The sequence below is a fragment of the Lepidothrix coronata genome, unplaced genomic scaffold (genome assembly GCF_001604755.1).
Source record: "Lepidothrix coronata isolate B3197 unplaced genomic scaffold, Lepidothrix_coronata-1.0 Scaffold92, whole genome shotgun sequence".
In the NCBI taxonomy this organism is placed as follows: Eukaryota; Metazoa; Chordata; class Aves; order Passeriformes; family Pipridae; genus Lepidothrix; species Lepidothrix coronata.
In genome coordinates, this window is record NW_016690272.1 from 2,912,038 (window position 1) to 2,923,867 (window position 11,830).

The 11,830-nt window shown below is 47.5% G+C and overlaps 1 long non-coding RNA gene across 1 annotated transcript in view; it reads left to right on the forward strand.

The window, feature by feature from the left end:
* LOC108500665 overlaps nucleotides 1–10,634 on the forward strand; it is a 69,562-nt gene extending 58,928 nt beyond the window's left edge. Inside the window, exon 4 of the long non-coding RNA XR_001875939.1 lies at nucleotides 9,649–10,634. This is a non-coding gene — a long non-coding RNA (uncharacterized LOC108500665). The remainder of the gene's footprint in view (nucleotides 1–9,648) is intronic.
* The last annotated feature ends 1,196 nt before the right edge of the window (nucleotides 10,635–11,830 follow it).

Sequence of the window (11,830 nt, forward strand, 5' to 3'; positions counted from 1 at the left end):
TCCACATTTCTCTTCCTCTTGTGAGTACTTGGGAGATTGCGATCAAGTCTCTCTTCAAACCTCTCTCCTGTAAGCTCATTGCTGCCTGATACCGATCTCTGCTAATTTCCTGGCTCTTCAAGGCTCCTACAGCCTTGCAATGTTCTTTGGGAAGATCTCTGTGCATCAGTGACCTGATTTCTTAACTATTCACTCCCTTATTCAGTTCCCAAGTCACTTCTAAAGGTTTACTTGCAGTGATTTAGGTTTTCTTTCAGGTCATTGTAAGAAAGAGCACAACCTCAGTAACATCCCTTTGGTACCTGCTAGGGATGAATCTCAGAATGGACTTAGGAGGAGAAAACATCCCTGGCCAATGCCAGGTTGGATGGGGCCCTGAGCAACCCGACCTAGCGGGTGGCATCCCTGCCCATGGCAGGGCAGGTTGGAACTAGATGATCTCTAAGGTCCCTTCCAGCCCAAACCATTCCATGATTCTATGATTCTCAAGACAATCCAGGGAAAGAAGAGGCTGTGTCCTAAACTATCAGTTGTCCACAGCAGCACAAGGTCCTCGAATTCAAACTGGTGTGCATTGTGTTGTGGGAACACCTCTGAATGCCCAGTGACCATGTCTTTCCCTAGCACTGCCTACTGCTTTCCAGGGCACCAGAAAGAGCGTGGTGGTCCAGAAGAATCTTGTTTATAGTTTTCCACTCCTAAATATCTGCAGACCTCTGAACCGCAGAGTGTGGTAGGTTATTGATGGGTTATGATGTGTGTGGCGACTGCTCGCAGGCTGCCCCAGGGTCTGTACACTCCTCACTGCAGCTTCTCTCCTCATCTCCTGCATTCCCAGTGGAATGGTGACCTGATTTCAACGAGGAGCTGCCATGACAAATCACGTGGCAGTCACAGACGTTGCAAACTCAAGCCAAAGAGTCATTCTCAAATGCTTGGCAAACGCCAGACCACAGAAACTCAATGTGTCGTAAGATTCCACTTGGTCCCATAATGATGGGTGGGAAAAAGGAGGAGGATTATCCGTAGACCTCAAAGTGTTTTACAAAGGAAGACAAATGCTGCTATTCCCATTTATTGGATAGGGCAACGGCAAGTTGAGACCTGCACAAAGTCACCCAATTAATCAGCCAGAAAACTGCCACTGAAACCCATATTCTGGTCTAAACAGGTTCCCAGACTGCCCTCATCTCTGTAATATCTGAGTACCCTCCAGTAGTGCATCAGGAGAATTTGGGCATGTCTGCACTGGCCGACAAACAGCTGCCTGTCACTCCAGCCCCCTTCTCAGCCAACTGGACAAAAGCCATCTCCAGGTGGAAGGTGTGTAGCCACGTTCACACCATCCTGAGCCCAGGCGTAGGAACCCCACCACAAGCTGGGCTGAAAGCTCAACCCACCACCCCTCTAACTCAACCCTGTGGCTTTCAGGGTGTAGCTTGGTCATGGGGCACGGACAAAGCAGATGTAAGACTGTCTCTGAGAGCAGAGAGACCTTTATTGTTCTAAATCCAGTTTTATCACCTGTAGTGCCCCTGAGAGTATTTTCCTCATGCTTTAGTTCTCATTGAGCCATGGAGACAGAGCAGAAAAAATGTGTTGGTTATCTGGTTACAGCCTTATGGATCCCTGGAGGAGAGATCTGGAAGATGACGCTTTAACAGGGATATTTGGATACACCACGACAAAAAAAAAAAAAAAGAAAAAAAAATATCCAAAATATACGTAGGAAGTCAGGAAAAAGGAAAGAGAAGGAGGGCATCTCTAAACTCAAGACCTATTTGTCATGAGCAAGAGTACTAAAAAATGGGTAAGTTAATGACCTGAAGGCAGACTAGCTGTTATTACAGGGCACTGCACTGGCAAAGCTCCTATACGTCACAACAATCATTCTCTCCAGACTTCTCTTCCCTTCCAAGGCATGAGGAAACACCAGTGCATTTAGCCTCAATTCCCTGGCAGGCAGCATCACTTCCTCGTGGGAGCTGACACAGCCATGGGAAGGCCGTCCTTTGTAGCAGCTACAGAAGCCCCGTGTGACCCAGCCAGTCTGACGTAGAGCTGGAGGGATGAGTCCTGCTCCAAGGAAGCCAAAAATCCCCAGGTGCCCTGAAACCTCGTCCTGGACTACTCATGCTCCCAGGTTTAGAAATCCTTTGAGGGTTGCTAAGTTCGCACAAACCACTCCCAGCTCTGGAAGTCCAGCTCTGCTCACTCTGACTTTGTTTTCCTCCCTGGGCGCCCACTTCCAACGGGCCATCAGGCAAGGTGGGCTTTGATCCGGAGCAGCACAGCCCCTGTTTGTGGATCTGAATCCCTGCTGGCAGGGAACCAGTGGTTTCCCCAGCTCACCCCGCTTCGCCTGGGGAAAGCAGGGCAGCGTGTGGGCGGCTGGTTCTTCACAGCTCTGCATTTGTTGGACCTCAGCGCAGAGCCCCGAGCGAACGCACCGTTCATGCATATGCACGAGGGCACAGACGCTGCTGGAAAACGGACCTGCTTGACTTGGCCATGATCATCCAGGAAGTTTGTGGCAGAGCTGCAAATAAAATCCAGACATTTTGCCTTTTGGGGCTGTGTCTTCACAACAACGCTGCTCTTCCTCTGGGCATCTGGGCTTGTTGTCTTATCGCTGCTCAGCGTGTCTCCTTAAAGGGGAAGCGCCCCGGGAAAGCCACGCTTTAATTCTTTAGAGAAAATGACACCACCTACATAGGAAAACCCCATAGATCTTTGCAATTATTGCCATGCATGGATAGCTTTCCCTCCCTTTGTGATCTTTACCACTTCCTCACCATATGGAAGAGGCCTGATCCTGATGAAAATAGTCATGGTTCCAGAAACGCCACTCAGACGATGTTGATTTACCTCCACAAAGGATGTGGCCCAATGCTTTTGGCCAGACTTTTCTGCAAGCAGCCAGTCACATCTCTGTCTCCTCCACCCAGAAAGCTGGGGGAAGTCATGCAACAATAACTTTGCTCAACTTCACCTGGCCCACCCAGGGAACAGCTATTTCTGTATAGACACGGAAAACCCCAGCCTTGTCCCTTTAATCTAACATCTCCTGCGTGTTGCTAAACCTAATTTGAAAAAAAAAAAAAACAACCAACAACCTGAAAATAGCATTAAAGGAAGCAGAGGATTTGAACAGCACTATATTTTTAAGATGGTCTTTCTGGAAAACACTGTATTTAAAAAACGGCCCTTTTACCATGAGGTTTCTGAAACTACAGAGCCATCCCAAGCTTCCCCTGAGATAAGGCTTGTAATTTGGAACTGAGTAATGGAGTATGAACACAACTAACTGGCTTTGTATTAAGAGGCAATGTGTAATCATCTGGCAGTGTCATATTGCCCCCACTCCAGAGGGGTTTGGGGCTATTTGTGCTGGAAATTAAAGCTAAGAGTAACTCAATGATGAAGGCTGATCACCCTCCATGCCTGGCAGAAGGATGGTGTCTCAGGGTACAAATCTACCTGGAACTTTGGAGGCAAAAATCCACTCTTTGGAGAGTTTATGGTCCCCTGTCTCCCACACTTGCAGGACTCTTCCTTTAAGATGTAAGCCTGCAACTTGAAGTGTTTGGAAGGGCAGCTGTTGAGCTGTAGTGGGCAGAGGTTGCACACTGCACCCTGCTCTTAAATGAAGTGACACCAAGTCATGACTATTTTAACAAGAAAATCTCATTCATTCATATTCCCTCGACATAGTCCTCTTAAAGACATGGCAAAACCAGAGAAACACAGGAATTTCTGTGGTGGTTTTATGCCAGGTATAAATATCTATGTAGGAGCCTTTCAGACCTCTTTGCATTCCCAGAGCAAGGACCAGATCTGACTTTGGATTTTTTAATTTTCTTCCAATTTGCTGGCATGGAATCTGACAGCCAGGCAGATGTGTCTGCCTTGATCTTTGGTGTGGATCTCCTCTTGCACTCTCCTCTGTTTTTCCGAGCCTCAACAGGGGAAAGTGCAATTGCTGTCCAGAAACATTAATCGCAACATCTCAGGTCTGTAAATTCTCAAGAGTTTTCCTCCCGGACCTCTGGAAGACTTTGACCCATTTTCCAAACTGGGCCTAAAGCATATATACATAAGGGGAGCACACATACTTGGAGCATCTGCAAAAACATATGGTAGTTTCACATCCCACTAACCAGTTTCCTGGACTGAACGCACATAAGTGCAGGCTTTGTGAGAACCAGCAGTTTCTGAGCGCTGGGTTTCTGACTCTCATCCCTGAACCGCAGCCCTTCCTCGACTCTGGGACAGATACCATTTCCCTCCTCGTTTGGTAAGTTACTGCGCCGAGTCTTTCTGGATCCTTATTCCTGCACAGCCTTTTCTGCAGGTGAAGCTCCTCTCTGGCTTCCCTGACAGTCTCTCTACCCACCTTCCCACTGCACGGAGAGGTCTTGTGTTATCTCTGCTGAATCCCAAATGGGGAAGAGAACTGTTTGCAGGATCAGTAATTACACTTCAGATATCCTGGGGTTGTGCTGGGCTCCTGATCTGCAGAGCTCATTGCAAAACTTTCCATCTAAATCTTTTGTTTAACGAAAGACCGTTTTGCCAAAGGACCTGCTTCCCTTATGTACACTTTTTTGAAGCAGAACTTCTAAGACTTCTGGCGGTTGTTTCTGACAGCGATATCATTTTTCCTGTCTTATCAACATTTTCTGTGCAAACATACCCACCTAACAGTGTGTTTTCCGTTTTAGGCACCAAGCTGGAGTCCCACATGCCAACAAAGCAATAAACCCCACAGGACTGATTTAAGCAAGCACAGGTAGACATGGAGAGACCCTCCTGCACCTTTCTGCGCCCATGCCTATGCCATTCATGTGGTGCATTAGTTTAAACTCTTAAAACACCCAGGGATGGAGATCCAAAGCCTCTCTGCGTCATCACTTCCAGCATCTCCCTCCCCTTATGGAAAGAACTTTCCTAAACTCTCACCTCCTTTGTTTTGCTGAAAATAAATCCAAGTAGGTCTTGTCCTTCCCCATGCAAACAGACCCAGTGATCACTGTACTCTCTTACCACACCCCTTTCAGCTACTGTCTTCACGTGTCAAGTGTCTCATAGCTCTCCTCTGTCTTTTCTAGACTAAACAATCCAATTTAAAAAAAAAAATTCCTTACAGGTCATGCTTTTTGAAATCCCTTATCAGTGCTGTTGCTCTCCTCCAGACTTCCTCCAGAGTTTACATCTCTATTTGAAGTGTGGAGTGCAGATCTGAGGCCTGGGCCTCTCCAGCACCACAATGACGTCCTTGTTACCTCTTCTAATAACAAGTATCTTTCTGGCCACAGCATCACACGCTAGACTTAGATTGGTGTTTGTCCTCTACCAGCTCCCCTGCCACATTGCCAGGACCCTGACCTGGTTCCTTATGTGTATTTTAATTAAGCACTTCCCTTTTTTCACCTAAGGCTATTTCTAAAGTGCATTTAGAACATTTAAAATCAATTCTCCTCCCAAATTTCGGGTTTCCCAGGCTATTTTGTTGGTTTAACCTACTGTAAGCGCCCAGTCTGCTGCACCATCCAGACTGTTAACAGATATTTAAATGAACCATGAGCAGCACAGCCTTCTGTTGATGGTCCTCTCACTCTGACAGTGAATCACACCTGCCTAATCTTCAAGGGTGTTATTACAATCGATGGCTGAAAAATAGCAATTATTTCTGATAGGTATCATGTCTGATACCAAGGGCTGCCAGAAGGAGACCTGAAGCCAAGAGCGATACCAGTGAATAATACACTGGTGAATCCCTACTCACCACCTGTGCCTGAAGAAACAGGCTTCAGTACCTGAAACTACACTCTCCTTCTTTGTAAGAGGACAGCAGCAAAGCTGGATTATTCACGGCTCTGAAAGCAGGATGGGCACATCAGTATGGCCCTACAGCCAAGATGATGAGCTAATGAACCTCCTATTGTTAGAAGAGTCCCCACCTACGCTCACACAAAGGGCCGATTAGCTCACAGGTGTCCAAACCTCTGGGAGGATGCCACCTTTCATCGCCACCAGAAGCGTTTAATACACGTTAAGGTGCCAACAGTTAAGTGTCTGTGTGTGTACAGATAGCACAGCCACTGCTCCTGTCCCAGGAGCTGCACACTGTGCCGGCCCAGTGCTGGGCACAGCTCTGCTGCCCCGGGTTCAGCTGGGAGTCTGCAGTGTGTGGGGCCCTTCCACCACTCCTGCAATGTCCTCGGGCAAGGAAGCCACAGACACCCCCCTGTCCAAGCCACTGATGGAATGTTGAGTGTCAGTGAGCTCAAAGACACTGTTCCCACTGGTGTGCTCCAGAGAGAAAGGTCCCTTGAGGAGCAGGGCTGTAAGTGCACAGGGCAGTGTATTACTGCTTGGGCTGGTTGAGTGATGATGTGAAACACGATGGTGAATCCCCATCACCACCCCGTGGGCACTTGATAAACACCACATTTACACTGCTGCCAGTGTCACCTCCATAACAAGCGCTGCATGGCCCAAAAGGGAAACAACCAGGTGGGAGGAGCTGGGAAGAAAAGTCCTTTGAGGTAACATTTTCCCTTTTCCTCCAGAGGTGAAGCCGTGCTGTTCAGAGGAGCAGCCGTGCTGGGGGTGCACGTGGCCCATCATGGCAAACCACCCACAACATATTTGACCTCTTTCACTGTCCACCAGCAGTTCTCACATGGCAACCGGCTACAGCAACCTCTCTATGTCATAGATGTCATGTCACAGAAGAAAACAAATGATAATCGAAGGAAGAAATCCCGTCTAGTATGAGAAAAAAGGAAAAGTCAGTGACACATTTGCTATCTTCCAATGATGTACCTTATCATGAGTTAATGTAGGAAGTAATGTCTTGTCGCTGTCTTTTCCTCTTCTTCCATGCTCATTGTTGAAGATCTGAAGGATGTCAGGAATGCTCCCTACTAGCTCAACAATTACCTGGAAAACAAGATGACCAAACAAGTCATGCACTGAAATGCGTTTTTGACAAATATGTAACAACCTGATATGTTTTCTGACTACAAAGTGAAAGCAGTAGCAGACACAGGAGCGCATCACAAAAATGTTTGCTTGCAAATAGGAGAGCTTTCTTTTGTCTTGCTTACAAAGGGAGACAACATTTATTATACTAGAGAGGGTTTTTCCACCTGGGCCACCTGTATTCTAAGGAGTGAATGCTGAGGGTGTGTCACCTGCATCTCTTCTTCCCAGGGATGTTGGGCAAATCAAGGCCCTGCGGAACCGACTGTAAATTCACGCCCTAGAGCTTGTGGGGAGAAACTATCCCAGAATAACTTTGGTCTGTTGCTGACTGGCAAAATCCCAAATGATTACAACCCTGAAGAGCTTTGCTGGCTTTCGAGCAGCAGTTATGGTTCTAGCAATTGGGCTCCAGCACCTGGTGGGATCTCCCAGCTCCAGGCCCACTGTGATTCCTCCTCCAGACAGACCAGGACCTCTCCATCACCAGCTGTTGTTCACAGCATGACACATAAGTGAGGCCAAGAGGGAGTGTGCGGAGTCAGGCAGCTCCCTTTGCTTCCTCTGGCCAGGGCTTGCACCTAACACAGAGCATTTTTAGTCCACAGAAGTCTTTGCACCAAATGACTTTGTCCTAATCACTGCACAGCCTCAGTTATCGCCCGCACAAACATTCCCTTCGGATCAACATACCAGCTGGGCCAGGAATCACACAATTGATGTTTGGGTTTCCACTGCCTTATCTAAATCCAGTTACTGCTCAAAATGAGACTAAGTCAACAGACTTAATTGAATGAAAGGGCTGTGAGACAACCTAGAGATTTGTGGCTGTGTGTGTCCGTGCAGGAGGTAATCGCTAAGCAAACACTTTGCCGCAAACAGAGCTGGGCTGAGCGGGATCGGTTTTTCCGAGGCCTGGAAGCTCCTGACACGCCGGGGTTGTGGGAGGCATTGTTGGGGCTGGCAGGAGGATTTAAAGAGCACTGCAAACAGTGTACCACCACGGAGAAAAGCTGTGGATGGACAATGGAGCAGGCCATCAGCAAACACTCCTGCTTGCTGCCTTAGATCAGGAGATAGCAGAGACCCCATAGTAGTGGCCCAAAATAATTGCTCCCCTGTAACTGTTGCTGTCCAGATACGTGAAATAGCCCTGGGACACCCACTGGGAGCAGCAGGTTGTTTAGTGTCTTTAGCTCTTTCCGGGGAGGCAGCTTTGGATGTCCTCAGTGTCCAGCATTTTGCAGGCATCACAGGATTTTCCAGGCTGTACAGCCATGGAATTCCTCCTGGTTCTGCAGTTCAAGTGACAAAAGTATAAATGAAACACATGGGAATGGCCACACTGGGTCATACAACTGCTCCACCTCACCTCTCTTCCTGTCTTCAATGGAGACCATGAATGGGCTCTGAGGGAAGACCATCCCTCTGATCCAGTCCCCACTGTGACAGTGCTGCACAAAGCTTTCCAGAGCTGCAGGGGGAACAGGACCAAGCCTTACTTTGCAGTTACAGCTTGTCCTGGCAAACTCTGTGCTTCTCCTTTTCCTACCACCTGCTCAGTTCACAGGCCCCACGCTGGCACCTGGTGCTGCAGTGGGAATGTTCAGGCTCATGCCAACGGCTCATCGTGGCCATTGCCTGAAGGGAGGCTGAGGCTGCAAACCTCCTAAAATAGCCATTAAATGTCTCCTCCTAATACAAGATGACTCACACACTTTCCTGGCTGGTAGGACTTTGTCAGGTGATGGAGAACCTGAATCAGGTTCTCCAGTAGGCAGTGACGGCCTGATGGACATCCAAAGGGGACTTTGCCATGAGCCATATAGAGACAGAGCCTTGCCATTTTAACATGATTTTGGCTGGAAAAACTCATACCATGCTACAGAGACACTACACTTTGCACTGGCCACTCACTTGTCACCACACATTAGCTCGGGACCAGGACATCTGGCTGTAAGAATGCAACTGTGCTGGTATGCCCTAAAGAAGAGAGGGCACTGAACCAGCCTGATCCTTCCTCCCAGAGGCAGTTCTTGTCCTCTGGCATGCCACACGAGCAGAAAGGAAAACTTTTCCAGCAAAGTCAGGAAAGGTGGGAAAGCTGATGAGTTTTGTGATCAGGTGCATGTGGCCAGAGTGCTACACAATGCCAAAAGGAACTGCTGCTGAGTGCCCAGGATTTGGGATTCAACACGAATAACACACAGCTCTATATTTCATTCCTTTAACAAGTGCTGAATATGCAAAGGCTCCTTTCCCAGCTTCTGTCTTCATTCTGGAAGCTGGGGAAGAGCTGTGTGTATAATTATTTTCAGATGCCATCCACTTTATTGATTAGCTGAGTAGGATGCACAAATATTGGCAGCTAATGCCAGAGCAGAGGTCAAATGAAGCTCACTCCCTTTTGGGAAAAGCTGAAATAAACCCACCACGTGAATGGGTCATTGAAAACAGCCTGGATATATTCCCTATAGTCATTCCGAAAGTTCAAGGGCAGGGGAAAAAGAGGGGGGAAAAAAAACCCCAAAACAGCTGTCTCTGTGTTCACTAAACTTCTAATATCTGAAAGTGCTTAAAAAAACACACACAAAGTTTTTTTCATACAATCATGGAAAAACACACTAAGCTTTTGACTCAATGGTTTTGTTTTTCCAGAGAGTCCCTTCCAGGTTCCACGCGCCATCCCACAGTCACGTCTGCTGGATGAGCTGGGAGCTGACAGCCTCGAGAGGAGCTCTCCGTGATCTGGAGTTTCAAGTATCAGCTTGCTGGAAGTGCCACGGAGAGGGAGGAGGGAGGGAAGTGGTGTGAGCTTTGCCAACACACCTGCACAAGCTCTGGGCTCTCTCCTGGACACTCCGTGTGCTAATGATGTATAACCTGCAGAGCCTGGCAGCTCCCTCGCTGAAGACTCTACCAGACACACTGTGCATGCCTCTGATTTCTAATTTCTTAAAACAAGTAATAAACCGCCCCCCTCCCTCAGCCCTGTGCTGTAGGTAAATGCTCAGGATGGAAACTGAGATGTGTTCAGCTGGGCAGAGCTTCTACCAAGGCAAGGAACAAATGACAATTTAATTATGGTGCTTTAGGTCTATGTAATTCCTCTTGTAAAGCAGAAGGGAGGAAAAAAGCTCAAAGAGAGACAGAGTTCATTTCTGCTCCAATGTTCTGCTAATTTTTCTTTTTACTATTAGAGATTCATCTGGATCCTATTTCTAATCCACTCTCAAATTTGCTCGAATTAAAATCCCAGATCACTGCTGTGTTTTCAAGTTGAAGTGTGCATAGTAGCCAAGGTTTATATTGCAATTTCTGGAGTTATGGAATGATGAGCTCCAAAAGCGGAAAGAGTGTTGGATGCCCAAGTGCTGGGGGAAAAAAACCTGGTTGGCATCGGTGTTATTTGGAATTGGAGCTCATCTGTAGAATAACTAGCCTTGAAGTTAATACATGGCTACATTTTACATGTGGTTCTGCACACTGCAATTGGTGGCCATGGAAGAGAAAGGGCTGCCATAGTGGAGATGTAGGAATGGGAAGTGCTACTTAATTATAAAGCCTTGATATTTTTGAACTTTCCTCTGAAATATAAAAGTTCCCCCACTAGTTTGGGACTTATTTTAATAAGAAATTCACTTTCTGAGTAAAATAGCACAGCAAGAGTGCCCTTGCTTTGAAATACCTGTGCTGTCTCTACTGCTGCCCGCACCCCAGTCTGAAAGCCAGCACTTCTCCTCCAGTGTCCCGGCTATGTCCAAATCCAATAGTCTTGTTAGATTTTGCCACCTGGAAAACACCATAACTCTGATGGAGTTATGAATCCCAATATTCTCTGGGCTTTCATCTCTCTTTCATGACAATTCCCAGCCGCTGCCAGGTGAAGCCAGCCAGCCAATATTTATGGAAAATGAGTGGACTAATCATTTCCAATAGCGGGACAGGATTACGATATAATTGCAGCAGTTTGCATTGACATCCAAGTGGACGGATACGAGCCAAAAATTGGAATAACGGCTCCACCCATCTACCACCCAAATGTAAACAAGGCAGCATGGTTAAAATGAGGCCTGGAAGTCAGGGCTCGGCCGTTCTCCTCCAGCTGTGTTCTGGTGGGATTTCCAAGCTGCCACCCAACCTGCCTGCCAGGGAGTTCATCCACCGTAAACTGACCCTCACCTCACTTGGAAAGTTCAGCAGCTTCTCCCAGTATCAGCTCTTTTCACACAGGGCTAGAAGTGCACTGCTGTTAACAAGGGCAAGAGATTATATTTTAGAGATTGGGTGTTGTAGGGTCCTGAATTAAACCTGTTAAGTACCTAAAATCCAGCTCAGCCCAAGCCACGACTGGCCCTGATGTTGTGTGTACACGTGTGGATAGGGGAATATCTGCAAAGGGAAAGAGAGTCTGAGAAGAGCCTTGACCTTACCCTTATAACTTACTACCTTATCCCTCCCCAAGTTGGCCTAAATACAACTAAGTTAAACTACTCCTCAGATTACATTGCCAAAAAATCCATGACCCTGAGCAAAACACCATCTGTTGTTGATGCATCTTGGCATGCAATGGTTGATCCATTCCTCCCGATGCCATCACCTGGAGAAAATGGATGATGCTCAGCTTCCAGTTCTCAGTTCTAAACATGAGAGAAGCCTGGCCTGAGCATGGCCTGTGCCTGCATCTCTGGATATCACAGGCCTCCTCAAACGGGCCAGCTAAAAGGAGGAAGCTCCTGGAGCCCGGGGCAGTTTGTACCATGAGGACCTGGCCTGTGAACACCTGTACCTGTGGTGTGAGGACAAGCAAAGGCCCATGCTCCAAAGCATGGCGAGCTCC